The sequence below is a fragment of the Chlamydotis macqueenii genome, chromosome 6 (genome assembly GCF_036417535.1).
Source record: "Chlamydotis macqueenii isolate bChlMac1 chromosome 6, bChlMac1.mat, whole genome shotgun sequence".
Lineage (NCBI taxonomy): Eukaryota > Metazoa > Chordata > Aves > Otidiformes > Otididae > Chlamydotis > Chlamydotis macqueenii.
Genome location: NC_141561.1, coordinates 32469519 through 32489234, shown reverse-complemented (window position 1 = coordinate 32489234; position 19716 = coordinate 32469519).

Below are 19716 nucleotides of genomic sequence, written 5' to 3'. Positions count from 1 at the left end.
GAACTGTGATTAAAAAGCCCCAAACTGCCAGCCCATCAAGTCTGGCATTATATACGTTCACCATGGCTTAGTTTCTCTAGGGGAAGAAAAACAAGACTTTCAGGTTGTCTTAGTAATTTTGGTACAATACGTTAAAATTCTGTTTCTCTTTAAGCGAAGTGGGGAAGTCAGGCTCACCATCAAGCTATAGCTGAAAATGTTACAAGAGGAACTTTATGCAAAGATCAGATCACTTTTTGAAAGGCAAAATATTTAAGTATTTTTCCATATTCATTGCATTTACTTGTTTTCTTCTCTTTAACAGCATCCAGATCATAGGCAATGCTGCTAAGTTTCAGAGTCTATGTATGTCATGTGTATTTGTTTTATAAGAACACCACTGCAAAGGGAAGGAAAACATGACCTCCTCCCTCCAACAAACTGTCCTTAAAGAAATCTGTAATTTGGAGTGACATCAATATCACACACGCACCCGGTGTGAAGCAGAATGAGATCGAACACTCCCACTTCACCATCAGGCATTTCCAAATGTCCTTTACACTATCTTTGTTTGTTGTATTTTAAGAAAAGACTGGGAGCTTTATACTGAGCTTAGTGAAAAAAGGCCAACATATGGCCTTCTCTGCATGATGTCCGCTCAGAGCGCGACATAAAAGCAGCAGAGAGGAGAGGTGGTTTTAACCGATTTCCTTGTGTATACGCGGGGACCACAGCAGGTAGCTTAATTGGAAGGGACAAAAGGCATCTAGGGACTTCTCTGCCTTAAGGGCAATAAATACTAGGGATGCTGAACCTCCCTTTGGGAAGCTGAATAGCAAGTTCAGGAATGGGTAGAAATTTCCATTCACTGAGTAGCACTTGAGCTTAAACAAAAGGCAACTGGAAGCTTGGTTCTGTGTTGTTTTTGTTAGCTGCAGAAGGACATGATGCTCCATCCCAAGGCTTTATACTGTGTGAAGTCTACAGTTCCCTAGATTGCAGGACAGTTGGCTTTTGGCTTGCAAACAGAAGCTACCCTCCTGCTGCTTAGCAGTTAAAAGTCGGCATTAGACTAGCAGTAAAAATCCATAGCCTACAATTTCTTTAGGTCGTCTTGTTGCTTTCTAAAGAATCTATCTAGTTGCTTTTTATCTTTTTATTCTATGAAGGTTTAAAAAATCATCACTGTGATGTGCCCATGTGAGTAATAAATCCACATAACCATGAAAAAGTATTTAAAGATGGTCTTTATTGAATGTGAAGAGCTACTAAATTGCTTTTCCATGTGTGAACCTTGGAGAATATGGTACCTCGTGTTCAGGGTCTCTGCTTATGAAGTGAAAAATTTTGCCTAATTAAGGATATTTGTAGGAAAAGTTATTTATTTCCAAGAAGTGGGACATGAAAGACCCCCTTTTTTTTTAACCAAATGCATGCTCTACTTTTCCAGGTGATTGTGGAGACTCTATAAAACAACTCTATTATCCTTTTATTTTGCGTGGCATATAAACACCCTCTTCTCCTGCTTTTTCCTGGAGAAGCTGAGTTCAGGTTTTTTCTGAATCTGAAAGAGAAGTTCTATGCATCCCCTGGCCTTCTGTCACCCTTCTCTCACATGTTTCAACTTTCAGAGAGTGCAGGGTGACTGCAGATGGATTGTTTTCCACAATAACATTTCCTAAAGCCTTTGTGTTCATCTGATTTAAGAAAAACAAGTGTAGTCAAGAAACGTGGCTTCTAACCCTGTGTTTTCACTTAGGGAATAAACAAAGGAGAAACTTTCGAGTGCTTAAGATGCTTTATGGGTTTTTTGTTTTTCCCCTCTGCTGGAAAGCCTGTGGTATTACCTTACCGATACTCCTCCCATGGGACTAGTAATGAATGTTTTATGAACAAATACAGAATAAAATGACCTTGATATACCTGGGTAGAAATAAAAGAAACTATCTGAATGTAAAATATTTCTGTTCATCGGGAAACTATCTGACACTGTTTATACAACTTACTTACCAAACTTGGATAGTTAGGAATTGCCTCAGCAGGTCTGAGGAAGAAAAGAGACAATTCCTGACAACCACTTGAAGTAAAAATTTGATAAACATTATTTTAATTTAATTTTTAAAACAGGAACACAAAGACTCTTCTGAAATAGGACTTCAGCTTTGATTGTTAGCCCTGATAAAATCAAAGGAATTTCTTAATAAAGAAATTCAAACTCCAGCTGATTTTGTTAACAGGTTCTCTCAATCTTTCAAAGCAAAGATCTTTTATTTGATACAAAGAGATTTCAATAAAGTCAACAAAAAGTGATTATCAGTTTTTGTTTAATTCAATCGAGTTGCTCTTCACTGGCAATTTGCTGCGAGTACTGCATATTTGTTTTAGCAATTGGCACAGGATTCCTCTTCATTGGTTTTTGCCATCACACAAATTAAATAACTTTAAAGAAACTGAGGGATTTTTTTTTTTTACTTGAATGGTTAACTGGAGTGAACTGGAAACTGAATACTGAAAAAGCTGGGAAACGCTGTTGTCCATGGTTAAGCTGAGCTGAATAACAGCATAAAGCTGGAAGAATTCTAGATCCGGCCACTGTAGTGGCACAATAATGCAGGGCCTTGAACATACTCTTTAGAAGAGCATTTTCCAGTAAGTGTTGCATGTATTCTGGAGGTAGTACTTGATATGTGGTGTTGCCCTCAGAGGAAACAGCCAGTTTTTGGAGCCTTCCATGACCTTCCCTTCTTCCCTTCCTTACTGTATGTTCTATACTAAATTTAAAGCAACTTTTCCTGTGGGGTAGAACTTCAAAGCAGTCACCATCAGTCAACAAAATATTTTCTATTTATCAATATCCATTTTTGAAACAAAATTTATATCTCAAGAAAAAGTAATAGATCTGGTTTTTTACATCCTGTATTTCTTCTGGATCTGAAATAGAAGTCAATACATTATATTTATTGCAGTTGTGTTGAAACACAGTATCAGAAATCAAGGCCAGAAAAAAACCTCAGAGCTGCATGTATGCCTCTAGTAGATGCTCTCCAGCATTGGAGTATTTAGTCTTCCTTTTAATTAGATGTTTGTGTTTGGCCTGAGGAGAGATTCTTCTAGTCTGGTGGTCACGTTGGGGGCAATAGGGGCTTAGTGCCAGCCTGGTTAACCTGTCCGTGCTGAGCCCAAAAAATGGTCTCAAAAAATGTTCAGTGTACCTTCGACAGCACGTGGGGCTGCGTGAGAGACCGTGCATGGGGAAACATGTTTGAGGTGTGTGAGACCCTCTGTTGCTATGCGTGTCTGGACGGAGCAATTGAGGGAGCAAGGCGCCTGCCACCCTGGGGCTGCTCGGGTCCTGTGGGGCTTTTCTCCCTCTGTAAGGAGCCAGGAATGAACATGGAGCTGCATGCTGGGCAGGGTTAGCTTCACAGGTAGGAGCACTTTCCTCCACTATTGTTTTTGGATCAAGACAGTGCTTTTGAAGCAAATTGTGGGATCATTCCCTCTTGCCCGAGTCTGGCTCACTTGGCCCACCACCCAGGCCCCTTTTGGAGGGAGCTGGCCTGGGAGGTAACCTCCAGGAGGGCATCTAATGCCCTCCTATCCCTGAAGAACACTCTTTCATATCTGAGGTTCAGGTAAACCTGGGCAGAAATGCACAGCCTAAACATAAATCTGGTGGATACTGAGTCCACAGCATGAGCTATTTACCTCCATAGACCCTTTGCTCTTGCACGACAATGCTTGCAAATGTAGATATGCCTGTATCTCTTAAGGAAAGAAAAAATGGTCATTGCCAGCATATTGTTTGTTGCCTGGTGATTATCTGTGTAGTTCTGTGATGAAAGACTAAATTTCCAGCATTGATTCCTTTTATGACCTTGCCAGGAAGTATTTGTCCCACTTTAAATTCCGGCTATCAGCTATACACTGTAATAGTCTTGTAGAGCATTGTATTATTTTTTTTGTAAACCATTGGTAAACAGACCCGAGTTCATTACTCTGTGTATCTAAGCAGGTATTTTACCCTGTTTAAATGGCTATTGAAATTGCCTTTTTGCATCCAAATATTTACGTAGGTGTTGCTGGCAATTGTTGCAAACTCAGACATATTTTTTTCCAAAAAAGGGCAATCAACAAACAAAATTAGAAAAACTTGACACCATAATAAATCAGAGTAACAACAAAATTGTAAAAATCATTTGTAATGGCATGTTTTGTTGCTGTTCTTGTTTGCTAGATTAGATTTCTGCTAAAGGTAATTGAAGAAAAAATTGTTCTGTAGGGAGATAAAATACATTAAAATTAAATGAGCTTCCTGAACTCTTGCCTAGGCTTTAAGATATCATATCAAGTAATGAAAACACATGCATAGTAGTTATTTTGTGTGGTTGACCATAATGTACTTATGGTCCAGCCTTTCTGTCACACCACAAGAAAAGGCCTCTTGGGTAATGGCTGTGGCATTTGGGCAAAAGAAGAGGTCTGTTTGCTGCTTTCCATCTGAATCTCAGACCTCCCCTTGTGTCTAGCATAAACATGGCATTTGCTGCCGAACCGAGAAGCAGGGAGAAGCCACGGGGCGTAGATCAGAGCATCAGGGACTGCAGGCAACTGGTGCTGCTGCTGCTTCAGGGGAGGAGAGATTGGGTACCTCTCCGTCCCTGGCTGATGGACCTGGGGTGTGATTGTGCTGGGGCTTGAAATTCAGGCTGTGATTTCATAGATTTTCTGTAAAGGAATATAAAACTGAATTTCCTTTCTTCTGGGCAGCCCTTTCATGCATCTTTCAGACACTAAATAAATACAAACAGGTGGAAAAATAATTCCTTACAAAACAAATATTGAACAATGAAAAATACCAGTAATTTTAAAAGTACTGTATCCTTGAGAAACTCTGAGCCTACAGAACTCACTTTGTCCACTGGTTTCAAAACACAGTTCCTTTTAAAATGTACTTAATAGTTCCTTATGGCTGAATTTGGAAGCAGCCTATGCTTTCTTTTAACAATTTATTAATTTGTTTTGATGCGTACTCTCCTATTAAGTATACCTCACTGCCCCTGGCTTTTTTAACCTTCCTTTTATCCTCTGTCGTCTCTCCCTCCCCTTTCTCTCCAAAAATACTCAGTCAATCAAGCTAAGAGTCTGTTTAAAAAAAAATAAAAATATATATATATATAAGCAGTAATGGATGGCAGTTACGTCTCCAACTGGTATGGGGGAAGGAGCAATACCTTTTTTTTAAAAAGCATCTTTACACATCTGTAGAAAACTCTTAGGATTTTTTTTTCTTTCTTTTTTATTGTTTACTAAATCAAAGCCAATGCATCTGAGGCTTATAGTGATGATAGCAAAAATTACAAAGACCTTTCATATGCAAAAAGGCATTTTTGTATGACTGAAGATTGGAAATGTATTATGCCAGTCTTGTATTCAAAGACCAGCTTTGCGGGGTTTTAGTTCTATTATGTGATTTTTCTGGAGACTTTTTGTTTCTTGGGTATTTTCTTTTTCCTTCATTTTCATGATGTTTGTATTATTAGTACTTTGTAACATTTTCATGGAGTCTTTCCTTTGAACCCTGCACAAGAGATGAATAAAGGAGCTGCTTTTGCTTTATGAATCAGCCTCTCTAATAGGTCTTCTGGCTTTGGAAATATCCCCAGAATTCAAAAAAACTATCAGACAAATCTTCATCAGCAGTTTAGCGCTGGCTGCATGCTGCAGCACACAGCTTTGAAATTTGAAAGATCTTTCTATTCTGCTATTATGCATCTTGAAGGGATGTGTTATCTCGCTTTTGGGGGATTTGGAAGGGGAGGGTGAAGCACTTACAAGAGCTAGAACCACAAAATGTTTTTGAGTGAATACTATGTTTTTAATGAAAGTTGTCAGCTCCTCAGAGTTCAAGGCTGCTTTGTTTTGCTGTTATGGTTCTTGGGACACTATCTGTCTGTAGTGATCCATCAGCTGTTCCAGACTTTCAGGAACTGCTGTCAAGTTTACTGCTTCCTGGACTTATACACACTGACTCATCCCAAATTTTGGCTTTTCTTTGACCCATCTCCCAACTGTGCTTGGGGTATGTACCTGCCTGTTGTTTACACCAGGCAATTCCTACAGCCTGGGCTGGAATCTTAGGGCCCATGACTTTCATGGAGTCAGGATTTCCACTCTTATTACTTGTTTTCTGCCTTGGCACCCCATTTTCTTTGTTTTTCAACTAAACAGCATTTATTACTTCCTTGCAACTATGAAACTCCACTCTCCTACCAGCGCGACAATAGCAATTGGTGTTAGGAGGGAACTGAGAAGCATAAATTTGAACTTAGGTTATTTTTGTTTTAATTAACAGATATACACCATGAGGTAGGAGTCAATACACAGGGAAATTCTTGCAGCACAATAAGCAGAATATTTAGTTACAGTCATACCTTAGATGTCCAAAAAGGTCTCCATTCAGACCCCTACTGTCTCCCAGCAGCCAGGTGAGGAAATGTTGAATGCAGCTACTAACCCCAGGCACATGTTAGCAAGCCTGCTAGCGTGGGTTAAAAGTCATTGATTTTGAAATAAAACTGATTCAGAAGGTTAAGATATCCTCTTGCCACTGCCAAAACCAGCAGCTACCAAAATGGAAATCAAGAAAGGCGTGTCCCAGGGGCTCTAGTGCTTACAAGTTACAGCTATATTTTAAATTGAGGGCAACAGGGATCAGTTGCCTATTTAGAAGTGTCTGTGCCTTTTAACTATCAGCAGTTTCTGTGCTAAATGAGAAAGATACAATTACAAGAGCTCATGAAGTAGTTTTTTCTCTTGATAGCATATTTGGATATGTACAAATGAGAGGTAGCTTACAGCCTTCCAGCATCTCAGAATCCTTTTCATAAACAATCCCAAAACTGTCCTGCAAAGCAATATCTATCTACCGTACTGACAGATTCAGAACAAATTGTGCTATATGAGGTTCAGTTTTTTTAATAGACTACAAAAATTTGCACAGCTATGCAGATGTTTCAGCCATTTGGCTTACTGTAATCAAATATGGTGAAGAAGCTCTAAGTGCATTTCAAGTTTATAGCATGTCAGTTCAGCTGGCTTGACTGTTTTTTTTTTTTTCTATAGCAAGTCTGTTGGAAAATGCATTCAGTAGAGCAAAATGGTGCTGCTGCTAATATTAACAATAATACTTAGCACTTCAATTGCATTTCATATTTTCAAAGTGCTGTACAAATGCTAATTAATTAGGCTGTGAGATTGAATGCCAAATAGAGAAAAAGCCTTGTGTCACTGCTTGTAGAACAAGTTATCTTGATTATTGCTCTTTTAATATTTTCCTTGGGAAAGCACTATTAATTAAAGGAACAATTAAACTGTGCGGAGCATGGCAGGGACTAGGGGGGACAACTGCCACAAAACCCCCAGGAATGTTCTGATCCCAAAGCTGTGACAAGCTCTTGTGATGTTAGTCTTTCAAATGAAAGAAGGTGTCTTTATTCCAGGATTATGGTTTTAGTTAAGTGACAGAAGCAGAACAATTGTTTTCCTAATCTGTGCAAAGTCTGAGTTTGTTTTTCTAATTCTACCATGAGGTACTGCATTTACAAGTTTTTCATCCTTCCTCAAATGTATATAAAAAAAAAAAACCTCACACACCATCCCCAAACTCATCTTCAACACTTTGCTATTAAAAAAACCAAACCACTTCAAACTGCTGTCAGGGATTGCTATGCAGTCACCTTGTAGTTTGGCCTATAAAACCAGCCCCTTTTGTAACAAAAGCTCATAGCTGGAGGCTGACTGGGGCAGGACAGGACGAGAGGAAACTGGATCTGCCAAATCCTCTCCACTGCTCCTCTGGAGATCTCCTGTTAGCTGGAGGTGGGGAAGACTGTACTCTGAGTCTGTATACCAGGGCCATAAGGAAAAAGATAGACTTTTCACCTCCGGACATTTTGTAGGGGTCAGTAGTGCTGTTTGTTGGCTCATAAAATTTTCGGAGGCTCTACACAGTTGATATTTGCAAAATGTAGTGCCCATCTTGTGGTTTGTGTTTTATCACCACTGCAACACTTCAAAAAAAGACAAACACAACCGCCCTGTCCTTCTTTAGACAGCCCACACCAGCAGTTCAAAGTCTGAAAAATGCCCTTGCAGTGGAGCTGCTTCTGTGAGAGCTGAGCCGCTGAAGGCGATGTGGAGGCGTTTGCTTTTTCCTGGAAATGATCATTCAGTTTCGGAGAAAATCAAATGTGAATTACAGTTCAGTAAGACCCTGGGCTGTGCACTGGTTGCATTAATTTTGCATCAAGTGGCATGGAGACATGAGTCATCCCTAAGTGGATGGTGCACTGCCCCGCTCAGGGTCCTCTCCCCTGAGAGCACCGTCACCTACTGGTGCTGCCACGGCCCCTCGGGATGGTGCTCGCCCGTGAGCTGCCCGGGCCCTTCCTCTGAGGCAGCCCCATGCTGCCAGTCACTGTTGGAGATGTGGCTTCAAGGAGGAGACGGCATGGTGTTACTTCTCAGGAGCAAGGACTTAGTTCATGTCTCTTTTCTTTATTGGTTTTTTTTTTCTTTTTTTATCTGTTTTTTTTTATCACATACAAAAGTGGTTGTGGAATGCCAGAATATGGTAGAATGGGGTCTGCTGAAGAGGAAGGCATTTGCTTGGTCAATTTGAAGTGGTAAGGTCTTTTGCTATGTTCTGGGCATTGATGTTTGTTGCTTAGTCTTTCATACTGACCAACTTTGCCAATAGCTGTTTTGCTCATATTTATTTTCTCATGAGTTGTTTTCTTCTGGAGAACATGAGAGAACTTGTACAAGTGAGTGATGAGTTAGCAAGGAGAAATGCAAATCAGGTCCAGCATCTCCTGGGCATCAGCAAGTACTGAAGCATTCCCTGGAGTCCAAACTGCAGTTCTGCATGTTTCACTTGAGAGAGTTGCGTTCCAATGCAAACGGGCGTCTAGTTCGTCAGTAAACAACATCAGAGGCAACATTAGGCTGACTTAAAATAAATTAGGAAGCTGCTTTCAAAGATGCTTTGCTGATAATCTGTTTGTATAAAAGAGCATTGTGAGACGGTGTCATAGGTAATGTTTTCCCAATCTCACATGCTTAGTTATCCTTATGCACATCCACAACATAGGAAGATAATGGAAAGGAATAATGATATTTATTCACATTTGGAAGGGACTTTTCAAACTCTTGTAACCAATATGGAGATAGAAATAAAGGTAAAAGAGTAGTTCCTCTCTTTCCTTCTCTCCCAGAGTCAATAGAACATTTGTTATTGCTTTTGAAAGAAACAAGCTTTTTATCCTGAAAATGCTGCTACACCGCGTTGCTGCTTCAAAAAGACAGAAATAGGCTAGTGTTTTGAAATCAGCAGTTCAGGAATTCTATTTGCCTGTACTGAATTTTTTTTTCACTATAATTATTATAATGAAACAGCGGCTAATTTTTGGTCTGACCACCAGGCCTTTGTTAAGCAATTAATCTTTGGTTTGATGAAAGCAATGTGTCTAGCATCCTAGTTTCAAATTGCCTCTTGAAATTATCTTAATTTTCTCTATAATACCAAGAAATTACCATTATTGTATTTTAATGTAATTTGCATATGAGCAGTTCCTTTACTTTATTGAAATACAAATGCAAGGTGCTTCCATGACTTTGGTCATGGTGGATGGTATATTACGATGATAATTCCTCAAATAATACTCCTCAAAAATATATACATTGATATACTGATTTTTCCAGACTTCTATTTTGAGAGGCAGGAGATTAAGTGGTAAAATTGCTGGAATTACTTTTTTTGTGAATAAATTATCCAGCCAATTTATTTCGTTTTGTGGTTGGCAGATCATTTTGAAACTAGCTGTGATTTCTGTTCTGGTATGATTTGTTCATATGTAATCCCCTAAAATAACTAGCGCCACACCTCAAACTGCCAGGAATTTGGTCACCTCCTGATTTATACTGAGTGGCAGAATAATGCAGAGAATGGGATTGTCCACTGCAGTCTCAGGGGCTGCTCTTATAATCACTCAACTGAAGGCGTGCAAACAGGATAACAGTGATGTTTGCAGTTGGTCAGTTATCTCTGCAAAAAGTGACTCTGCATCAGAACGTTGATGAACCCAAGTACTAAATGTTCAAAACAACCACGAGGCACATGCAATGGCATGTACTTAACAGAATTGTTTATTTTCTGTATTATTTTGAAAATACTATGTTTGTAGTTTTTAAACCTCTTGTTGACCCCCCGACAGCAGTGGATTTGGAGGGTTCACTGTGCCCTTACACTGCTCACTGCACTCTGCCAGCCAATTCCCTCTGCGGCAGGAGGTGAATACGCTCCCAAATCAAAAGCAAATTGAAAAGTTACGAAAGATATTACAGAACTCCTCAACTCTATGGAGGGATGAGTGGTTAAGTGCTAATCAATTCAGAATATATTTCTTTTGGGACCAACACTTACTGGCAAGTAATTATTCTTTAAGAGATATATATCATAATGGATTCTGCTTCCCAAGAACAAAGGCTCAGGTGGTATCTCCCAGAACAGTACAGGCCGAAATGGTCATCACGTTTTCCCAGTGAAGATGAGTATACTTTGAATATATAACTACTGCTAGACCGATGAGGTGGAGCTGCTGGCTTGCAATCAGGACAGCCAGGCACTATCTCTGTTACCGCTCCCAGGCAGTAGCTCTACATCAGCGCTCATGTGCCAAAACCACTTCTTTACCTGCTTGTAAAGGACAGCGGTAGGGTACCTCTGCTCTACCAGGAGCCTCATTCCTGTTGGTGCTAGGATCTTGAAACGCAATCATCAAGCATTAAAATTAGTCACAATTTTCAGTGCTCAGTGCAGAGTGCAGGAGTCTACATGCAAGTAAGGGTCAGAGTCAACTGTGTTTGTTTACTTGTTAGAAAAGGGCTGATCTGGCTTTAATGAGTGATGTGGCATCTGTATCTTCATGCTGAATCTCCTACAAGACTTGTTTTTCTGTAGTATTTAGGAAAAAGTAAATCAGTGTGTGTTGTAGTGTTACATATCCTGTTGCTAAAAACATATCCCTTGGTTTATATATTTCTTCTGTGTATGCATGCAGAAATATAGATCTCCTCTATCCTGCAGGTGCACTCACACGTGCAGACTTCGCGTTTTATATTCTCTATTGTAGCTCAATAGATAAAGGATGACTTTTGGGTCCTCTCAGGTCGTTCACTCTCTTCCCAGGCCTCTCTTCTTTGACCAGTTACAGTTTGGGTTAACTTTTTCTTTAGCTGAATTAAATGTGTACTCTGTATTCAGAGTATGCTCCATATTTTAATCTCTACTTTAAAACACTTGCACATCTTTTTTGCACTGAAACTACATAAAAAAACCACCTTTTTTTCTGGGGTTAGTTCTACTCTCACTTATTTCAGACTATAGCCAACACATCTGCACTGAAGATGTACAGTAGGATAAGCAAAACCAAAATCTCACTCATACAATATAAATGACTTTTATGTCTGAAGCAGTAATTATCTAGTGTCATAAGAAAAGCAATAATAATTTCCTAATGCTTCTTCCAAGTGACATGGGAAGCATCAGACACTGAATCTGTTCTGTAAAGTACAGGAGATGTTAATGAAAATTAAAACAGAATTAGTGGAAATACCAACGCAATGACGTCAAACAAAAACAACAGATATGCCAGATTGTAATTGCAAATGCTGTTTTGTGGCACGTTCTCTCATGTGGAAGCAAAAATAACCATATTCTCCAGCCTCTATTCAGTCATTTTTGAATGTTGCATTTTCTTCTTTTTCCCCACTGTACAAGCCAGGTGTTCCTTTTTGCTGCAAAACAACAATACATCATTTAAGTGAAGTTCATTTTTTGAAGCTCAGGGAGTTGAGGCTTTCTCCATTTCCCTGGCCATATCCAATCAGCTAGTGGAGGCACTGGCATGTGTCATAAATTTTGCTGCAAATATGGGCCAGCTGAAACATATACCAATTCAGAGATCACATCTCCTCAGCATCCCACTAGGCAGGAAAGGAAATTAAATGTGTTTGCTGTGTTCCGCTGAAGTAAGAGGACGGAGCAGGAGCTGAAAGAAATCTGAATTCTTGGCAGGAAAGAAAACCCTTCTCAAAAGAAAACTTGAGAAAAATTAACCCCCAGAACACTGTCTTTGCTTTTCTCCAAGAGTCTCTTCTTGAGTAGTCCCCGAGCCCAGTGTGCCTCTTGCTTGCTGTGATTCACCACGGGTTTCCCTTCTTTGGCCCCAGCAGTGAATGCCTTTGCAGCTGCACGCACAAGGCTACTGCAAACGTATTTTATGAGCAGTGTCTGGAAAGCGGTTTGAAAATGAAAGCCATTTATAATAAAGGAGTGCTGTGACTCTTCTGTCTACGTAGAAGTGGCTCTTGTGGCTATGCCATTTGCAGGCCAGAGTGCCCAACACTGAAGAGCAGCACAGCACATCTCCAACACAGTCTGGCGTTCCTGTCCCAGTGCTGTGATGAGAGGAATGGTGTGGCCAAAAAGACAATTACTTCTGCAAGTTATATGCTTTATCACATAAATGCAGCCACAGTGATCTCACAGCATGGGAACAAATGTCCTACTCCTGCTGTCCAGACACTGAAACAACCATATCTGGTTCTTGAGTCAGACACTCTCAGGAAAAGTTGTATTTTATCAACCTGCTGACCCCACTGCCTTATGTGTTTCCCAAACACACTCCTCTTCTCTACAGCCATTTTAGGGGTCTCTGGACTTACTTGTTATATTCATGGAATGATCCTCTCCCTTTCTAAGCATGAAACATTAATCATTTCTCCAGCAGAGCCATGCAGCCTGTTGAGGTCACAAGAATTTACCCATTTACTTGATGCTACAGCAGGCTGAAGGTGACATTCTTAAATTAAAAAAAAAATTAAAAATAAAAATTCTACAGAGGATAAAGAAGTGCTTTGTCTCGCAGGAGGTCTGAGTTTGTCGATTCAGCCTTTGGCCCACTCTAGGATGGCTACATGGCATACCCACCCTGGTAGGCAGAATTTTTTGCATGAGGAGTGGGATATATATCAAATTTGAAGCTTTCGGTCATCCTGAGGAAGTCAGTCCTGACTTGTTTGATCTCATACTATGGACTGTGGTGTCATTCTGCAGTGATTTCTGGTTTCTATGCTACCTCATTTTTTTTTTTTCCTGACTGTTCTCTCTGAGTAAAGCAGCACATCTAAATGGCAGTTTCTTCTTACTGTTGGAGATTGAATGTTCTCCCAAGAGTACTCTCTGGTCTCTACCACTGGGGAATGAACAGTTTGAACCCTGGATGGTCTGAGCAAATATAGGCATTACAAAATGCCTTTAAATCACTATGGCATGCAGGGTGGGGTGTTCCTCATATATTTATTTCAAGGGGTTTCCATGACTGTAATGAACTTTGTGCAAAAAAAAAAAATTACTTGTATTCATGTAGTATGTAGCAAAAGGGGGGAAATAACAAAGTGAAAAAGGATTTAACTGTGCTTGATCACTCTCAGGATTGCTTACTTTTGTCTGTTTGCTTCAGGGTTTTTCTCTTAACTTTGCATCAAGGGTATGTATTGACTTTGCTGAATTATTGAAGGTAGTTGCAAATGATGCATGAAATGAAAAATCCTTCTTCACCCTTTGCACTGACTGCCAACAGACAACTCTGTGCAATCACTGCTGAGCTGCACTGTGATACCAGGTATACCTAGATACCCACAAAAATTGTTGGATTTAATGGTAATGGGGGTTTCTGTCCTTGATATTTTCCTTTACTCCTTTCACCTGTCAGTTTCAGAAGTGCAGCCTACTGTCAGGGCAGTTGCCATTGCCAAAGGCAGTTGCACCGGCTATAATCTTACGTTAGTATAATGGCATAGCATTTGGGACCAAGCCAAAGAAAATAGGCAGCCTTCTGGTGTGCTTCTAGAAATCAGCCTCTTCAATTTCTCTCAGATTTATGACTGTACATGTGTGTGTCTTTTAATATTTATGAAGGGCAAGCTTAGCACTGAATACATAAAAATTACCTAGAAGCTGCTACAGCGCAACATACAGCTGCACGATGAGAAAAAGACTAATAAAGTAGAAGGATATGAACACACACACACACACAAAAATACTATTAAAGATAAACAATTACTAAGTTGTAACAAAAGCAAGAGGTATGCATGGGAAGAAAGCCTATACTATGGAAGCAGGAGGGAATGGAGTGGTGAGGGAAGCCAGGAGAAAGCAGACGGACAGTAGAAGATTGGACTGTGAGTTTCTCAGGATAAGCTCTGAAGAAAATGTGGAGTGTGCAAAAGATGTTCCACACTGAAAATAGATCTAGGAACAGCACGTGTCAGGGTTGAGGCCTCTGGGTTGTCAAAATTTGTCTAGAACAGGAACGAGCAACTTCCATTCTCAGTCTCCCCACGCTAACCCAGCTGGTGTGACGGTGCCAGGACGGGGGAAGCCATGGAGGCTTGCCCCCGGTTTAAAAAGTAGGGAACACCGCACTATGTAACATATGGGTTCGCTTATTTTTCTCTTTTAAAATATGCTTTACCTGTTAAAGGAATCTCTGTTCTGAAAACCTACATTTCCATGTAGCTGCAAAAAAAAAAATCGCACCACATTTTTAATTGAGCAGCACACATGGATGACAACGAACAGGAGTTTTTCAGCAACTTGCATGAATTTTTTGAGTGGCATTTATATTAGCAAAACATCCCTTGCCCAGAGACCCCCACCCAAAACACTATATTTGCTTGGTATAATTTGAAAATCTTCTGAAAATATGTATTATGAGAGTAAGTGATAACGTTAGGGTTTGGAGTTTGTGACTGTGCTGCACAGCTGCTTGTCCTGGTTTCCAGCCTCTTCAGAATTTATGTCTTCATCTAGGTTTTTTGGGAAAATTTAATTTGAGGAAGTTATGTTTATCAACTTCCTGGCTTGCTGTCAACAGCATACTGCTTTCTTTTTAATATGAGGTGCTAATTATGTTTTTCTCAGACTTCAATATAAATGAAATGTATTTGGCAGTTGCCAACAGCTTTGCAGGATATGATAATGCGATCCTGCAAACTTTGAGGTTTTCTGAGCATGAGTTTATGCTTCTGAGCTGTACAGCTTACAAGTGTATTTCACACTGTGGACAAGATGATCTGGCTCCCAGGGGTTACTACCAGAGGAGCCTGTTTTGCAGATGTTTTGGAGAACACAAACTGCCAGAAAGTGTTATGGCACCAAACATCAGAAACACCAGTTCTTTGTGAGGAAGGAACATGACAAAGCTGGTCTTTAGTGAAAATTTTGCAGTGTTAACAAAGAGCTTGAATCTGACTAAACAGGGGAGTGCACCTGTGAAGTTCCTTCTTGATCCCTAAAATGAGAACTAGGTAAGGGTAAGCCATTCAGAAGGGGTGGCTTCCTCTTCTTTCCAACACACAATGATCTGCAGTCTTCAGCGAAGGGAAATCACTGAAAACTTTTTAGAAAAAGAGTCTGGGCTCCAGACCTTCCTTTGTCATGTCTCCTCTGGGCACAACAGAGGAAGCACGCAGCCCCGAAATCCATCTTCCCTGTGCCACACCTCTGGCAATGATAGGCTGAGTAGATCCCACTAGGAGATCCTCTCAGACACAAGCTGCTCAAGTAACTCTTGGAGGTCTTCTGTTAGGGGCTATTAAAGGAGTATTGAGCCTTTTAAGTTCCTGCAACAAAAGAAAACAATTGCAGGGCAGAAAAGAAGGAACTGGTAAAGGCTTAAATGCAGTTTGAGCATCGCATGAGAGATGGAGGCAAGCTATTTCCACAGGCCATCACATTAGGGATAGAATCGCATTAGTGCAGGACAGTCCTGCCATTTCCTTTGACAGTGACAATCTCAATAGCGGTGTTTTGAAGCTAAATAACCTGTGGGCTGCGGCGCAGAAGAAAGGATGATGAGGTATCGATTGCATTTTGCTTAGCGAGAGGGGGAGTGAAAGGGCGCAGTCTGTTTATAATGTCTGGTTACCACGGTGGACTGAGCGAGACTCGGAAAGCCTGGGAAACCTTTGTTTTGGTAAGAGGAGGCAATTTCACTGAAGTCTCAATAACCTTTGATATAATGTTACTGATATCAAAACTGGAGGACGGGGCAGGAAGGTGATGTAGGAAGCCATATTTTGAAGTTAAGTGGATTGGGGATTAAGAGATTGTTGGGTTTAAAACATTTTTTTATTATCCTTTATGTACTTAGAAATCAAACATTATTTCAATTATATTGCACTTAAACATTATGCTCTTAAATAAAACTTGCTCTCAGTTTACTTATAGAAAAATCTTGAAATGGGAGAGGCTTTTTAACATTTGGTACTTGAAGTCAAATTTTTAATAATTCCCTTTGCAAAATAGCTCTTACATCTTCCATGCAGATACAGCTATAATCTTTCTCTCTATCATAATTAGAAGACACTTCCTTGACATTTCTTCCTCCTCTTTTTCCTTTACATTAAATATTTCTTTAGAAGAAATACTGAAACTTGCACTTTTCCTTCTGCTCCTGCTGTGCTATCACCCGTGGTGCAGGACCGGTGTCGTGTTTGTATTCAGCACGACAGCTTCGTGGCTCTGTTTCCTTCCAAAAGCCGTAATGTTTGCATCTTCCTGGCAAAAGCCGCTCCAGGACCTGTGTGCAATGATGACAGGATCATTTACAATGTTCATCTCCTTTTGAACACTGTCTTTGACTGACTCGCTTGTGCTTGTGCGCGGCGGTTGCCCTCCTGGGGATGCACAGAAGTAGAACACCTCTGGGGACTCCTAAAATGCTAGCCAGGCAGCAAGGATAACATCTTTTTCCTTCCCAAAGGAGCCACTAACCATGCACACACATAGGAGATAAACACATATTTCTTACAATGACAAAGAAAGAAAGATAATTCAGATCCCCAAAGAGATTTGTGATATGAAAACGTGTCCCTTTTCCCTACCCAAACTAAAGCAAATGGACTTTTCTAGTCAATCTGATTTAGGTCAGCATGCCAAGCACTACAAGTGTTGCTGAGCCCTTAGGAGGGACAGATTCCTCAGAAATGAAGATATGTCCAATGTAAATGTGCCCACTGGCACCCCACTGTCTGGTCCCTCATGATTTTAGGCTATTACATCACCTACTGCCATTTCCATTGCTTCTCTTCTTCCTACCACAGTAACCTATGCTTTTCCTCATGCTTTTTCTAAGAGTATATTTATGATTTATCCGGAGGAAAAATATTTTTACAGTTGAAATGGACGAATTATCTCTCAATCTCTCCTCCACCACGCTGGCTGCAGAAGTGCTCTTGATGCTCCTCAGCATGCCTCAAAGCCAGCCCTGAGTCCTGGGGACAGACCAGGCTTGTGGGGTTCATCTGGTACCAGCTCTCTTGTTTGTGGAGGCAGGCGAAATGAGGGCCTCAGCTGGCCCGGCTGCTCTGCGAGAAACTGCTGTAACCTTCCTGCTGGCACTTGTCCTTCACATCTTCATTCACAAAGCCTTGAAAACAGCATGGTAGAGATGTTAAAAAGTTAAACCAACCCTGTGAGGTAAGAAGGTTGTCTCCACAATGGCATAGAGAAGGAAATCCCTTTTCAACCAATGAAAGCTAGGTTTCAGCCAGTGGAAGTTTGGGGTAATCCTGCCCAGAGACATCAGAAGGCACTGAAGAGTCTGTTTCAGGTGCTTTCTGCATGCTTAACTGTAAACACATAAATAATAGAGAAAGACAGGAATGATAGCCCAACTCTCAAACCAAAACTGAAGGAGAAAACCAACTGGGGATGAACCTTACAGACTTTGGGAAGGGCAAGGCAGGAGTGCCAGCAGCATCATGCCTTGCATTGCGAGTCGCTGTGTCCCGCGCTATGCTGGGCGGCGCTGACACCACACACCCAGGGAGCCCACTTTGACATTTTTCCTCAGTTTAAAATTTGCTTGTATAATCTTTGTATAGAAATTTTGGCACAGCTACATTGCGCCCCTGCCAAAATGTGTGCCGTGTTCATCCTTTTGTTCTTCTCAGCATAATCATCGTAATTTAATTTTGTATAATTAAAAAAAGCCCAAACCCCTCAGGCTTTAAATACCCTGATTTTTTTTTTTTTCTAGAATGAACATAGTAGAATAAAACATATTCTGTTTTTACCATTATACTTACACTTGAAATCACTTGCCATTTCTTTCTGTAAAAAATGATTTGATCTCATCTCAGGAAAAACAGTTAATTCATTTTTACTTAACTCAGTCCTCTTCTGAGTTTAATTTTCTACATGAGATTTTCCCTCTTATTCATGTGTTTCTTAAAGCCACTGGATCAAAGTTATAATTCACCACTGCTTTGAAGTTATAACTCACAGTGGTGTCATAAAAAAACAAAATGGAGAGAAACTTGTGAGCTTCACTTATTTTGACTTAATTTATGTTTTTTTTTTATTCTAAATGTCAAAAGTGCAGCAGAACCACAGTCACTTCTGTTCATGACATGAGAAATATTAATAAACCAAATAAAGGAGACCACACTGGAAAACGCAAATTCTAAAAAAAAAAAATCCAAATAAAAAGCATAAACTTACTCTATGAAAATGAAAGAATGCTGAATTTTTTATCAGAACTGTATTTCGTCTGTATATTTTGAATGAATTTGTCATGCCTTATATATACAAAGAAAAATCATAAATCGGATTATTTTTATTATTTTTTTTTCAGACTAAGGCAAGAAACAAACAAAGACATAAACAGCTCATTTTTTCTTTATTGCTGTGTAGTTGTTGACTTTGATGGAGTGACTTCAAAGACTTTACATTTCTTCTAGCATGAGAGTAAAATCAGATTCAAATTCTTTGTATACAAGAGAGCTCTGTTTGACTCAGACTTTTTCCATCTTGAACTTTCTTTACTGTGTAAAAGGAAACCTCAAGTCTCTTTTTCTAAAACTTGTAATGAAATTTAATATTGTTAAATTTTGGTGAAAAAGTAATCCATGTGCAAAGTCTAATAGAGGTCAAAGGCTGGAAACTCAGTAGGAAGTTTAAAGTGAGCAAACCACTCAGAAAATTATAGAAAATCCTCTTACAAATGAAAAATTAAGATTTTGGTGTCTGATTCAAAAGGTATTTTTAAAGAATCTTTACATGGAAAAACTGTCTCAGTCCAAATAGTTGGGCTTTGGATTCAGAGCGTGACCTGGCTGTTCCCAGAAGCCCGAACTGTAAATTTTTCTTTGGAGCCATAACCACTCAGTCACGCAATTTGCTATTTTACAGATTAAAATGGTTCTGCTGAGATGCCCATCTTCTTTTCTGAGAAGTCATTTTTTTTTTTCCTTCAAAAAGCAGAACACTGGGGCTTTGCAGTGGCAGTTGTCACAGGATTTTCTGGGTTTCTTTTCCGATTAGGAAAAACAAACTGCATCAGTCTGGATTCTAGTTAAGTCTGATCACTGCTTAAAATAACCTAGTATTTAAACCTGATTTTATGTTATAAGTACAGAGAAAAGAGACATGACACCATAATTTTAACTACAGTTTCTATGACCTATATGTTTAGAGTGATAAATGTTCTTAAATGCAATTGCTTATTTTGCAGGGAACAATTTCTACAAATCTGTCTTTAGTCAGTCAATAAAAGCAAAAAAAAAAAGATTGTTTCAGCATTGCCATAGGTTAACTACCTATTT